This window comes from Penaeus monodon, chromosome 43 (assembly GCF_015228065.2).
Source record: "Penaeus monodon isolate SGIC_2016 chromosome 43, NSTDA_Pmon_1, whole genome shotgun sequence".
NCBI lineage: Eukaryota > Metazoa > Arthropoda > Malacostraca > Decapoda > Penaeidae > Penaeus > Penaeus monodon.
In genome coordinates, this window is record NC_051428.1 from 4,777,170 (window position 1) to 4,780,408 (window position 3,239).

Genomic DNA, 3,239 nt, shown 5'->3' on the forward strand with positions numbered 1-3,239 from the left:
TTTTATATCGTACCCCCTATACGCTGTGGGGGCTTATATCGCGCCCTAGCATGCGCGACCACTCATGCCAAATACCAGCATCCCATACCGATTTCTTCGTAATACTACAAAGATATATTGTATTTTCAGTTTTCATTATTTTCTAAAGTCTCTACTTGCCAAACTTCCTGATAAATCAAGACTGAAGGGTATTTTTGTTGTTATATAGACTCCATAGTTGATCATTATTCAGTCTATAGTCTGAATAAAATAAGCAGTGTGCAGCATCATGGACTTGAAATCGTCAGTTTGTTGCATTATTATTTTTATTATTATATTTATTATTATTATTATTTTATTATTATTATTATTTATTTATTTATTTTTTATTATTTTTTTTTTTTGCATAGTAAAATGAGAAAGTGTTATATACGACTTAATCACACTTTCAGTGGCAGAAAAATAATCTTTTGCCGTTATTGTAACAAAAAATAACTCATGGCATGTCCATACATACACCATGGCATGTACATACATGCCACCCGTCAGGAATGGGTTAATAGCTTTCAGACACAGATATCATTTTTATAAAAAAGAGTAGTGTATGGATAAAAAGAGGAAGCGAAAGGAACTTTAAAAAACATGAAAGTGAACAGGAAGAAATATGTTTTTCAAGGAAAGTCAACAAGAAGAATGCATATATTTTCATTCTTCACAGGGTTTTAGTTAGTACTCTGAGAGCAGAATTCGTAGGTGATATTTTGGGGCATAAGAAATTAAATAATCAAAATACTGGCTCCTTTCTTTGTTGATTTAGGAAGAATTATCTTTTTGTGACCATATAGTTTTACAGGCCTTTTTAAGTTCTTGTTATTTACCCTTGTGTCATATTGTTCCTCACACTATTGCTTGACTCAGAATGAAATCTTATTCATGGTCAGGAAATTCATGACTTAAACTGCAGTGGAGGTCTGCAGCACATACAATCAAATAAAAGATTAAAGTTTAAAATATCCCCACACAAGACCAACATACACAGTGCAATCTCACAACTAACTGAAAGTGCTTTTCCAAAACTTTGTGTCTCTCACACACGAGACTCTCTCTTTCCCTTGCATATCACAACCACAAGTCACACAAATACCATAAAATAAAATATCTCTTTTAGAACTAACTTTTGAACCAACAAAAAGCTTTTCTGTTCATGGATAAAAGACTAGTGTGTGTGTAAAACGTAAGTGAACATTTTGATTCTGTAACATGAATATATGTTCAATACATGGCTACTGCATGATTGTTCTTGTTGAATGTATTATTGCTAGATTTGTAAAAGGTGATCAAGAGAAACTATAAAAATATGAAAATGATTTTGGCAGCATATTGGCTTGGATATCAGAATGCATATATGCTATGTTGAAGATGCATTGAATACATCATAATATGTGTGCAGTGAATTCTTTGTCAAGGAAATTTATTGAATTTATCATTATTTAAAATACAAAATACATTCATGCAGATTTGGTGACTATGTTTACTATGTCTTAATAAAAACACGTTAAGTACATGATAATAGAGATGTGTTGAATACAATATGGTCAAAATTTAATGTCTTGAGTTGTGAGCTTGCACTACATAAATGGCAGAATGGGAAAAAAGTAGATAGATTGATATAAAGATTCAAAGAGAAATGTAGATAAAGATATAAATATAACTTTATAGTTGTGTTGGATGTTAGAGAATCATCATTAAAACCCCGGACAGAGAAATACCACTTTCAGTGAATAATGACTAAGATACAGAGATGGTAGAATTGGAAAATGTAGGTTGTTAGCAGCTAAATCTTATAACTACCACCCGGGTTGTCTGTTCTGTGGATTTTGTTGCATCAGGAACTTTTGCAAGTATATAATTCATCTGATTTAGAAGCTATCATGTAAACTAAAGCAAATATGTAAGAGTTAGCTTAGGAATTCTCCTATCTTGTTGATTTCAGAAAGGTACATATATAGTTAATGAATTTTGTTTACACATTAATGACTCAAGGCATGCTTTTGTCAACAAGGAGTCTATTATTAGGCCTACGTGATCTCACTTGTTTAACCTTTTCTTGATTGTCAGAAAGATTACTGTTAGTATTGTAAATAAAATTATGATAATTGTAATGTCAATGATGATTACAATAACAGTAACCATCAAAAATAGCATTATAGAGACAGAAAAAAAAGGAATGGGGTAATCAGGTGGGGCCAGGCAGGTTCATTATTGACTCGTTGGTGATTAAACACTTATGGACACACTTATATGTAGACAAAATAAAGTGGACGGTTCATGTAAAGTACCAATAGGCTGAAATTACAACTCGATTATAAGTGTGTGTTTGACAGGGTAGATCCTTTTTGACCTTCACAATCCTATGTTTAGTAAGATACAGTGCTGTTGTATAGATCTTTTCTTCTTTAAACAGCCAACTTTTAAATCTACAAATGATTTTATTAGCAATGAAATAAGCCTCACTCCACAACCTTTCAGAGGGCTTTGGCAGCTGAGAAGCGATTCCTCCAACAGAAACAGAGCACGGGTTGCTGTCCCAAGCACACCAAAACAACGCTGCTTCATGTGTGGGAAGGACATCACAGGCATGGTGCCCTTTGAGTACAGTGACTATAAGTTTTGTACAACAAAGTGCGTCCGTGAACATCGTACAAAACAATAGAAACAACAGTTGTTCAATCAACAGAAGGATTAGATATGATAAAGGATGAATGCCAGATGCTGGAACAATGAATTCTCTTGCTCTGTGATCATGTTTCTATGGATGTTTGGGATAGTGGATTCTCATATTCTGTGGTCATACTCTCAGGTGTTCACAACCATTAATTATTAAGTGTTGTAGGATATTTCCCAAATATCCAGTCTACATTTTGAAATGATGTTGCCTTTATTTATTCACATTTATGTACATATATATTTATATTTATGTATATATATATATATAATATATATATATATATATAATATATATATATATATATATATATGTATATATGTGTATATATATACATATTATATATATATATATATATATATATATATATATATAATATATATATATATATACATACATACTATATATATATTATATATATATATATATACTTATATATAATATATATATATATATATATATATATATATATAGATATACATATACATATATATATACATATACATATACATATACATAAACATATATATATATA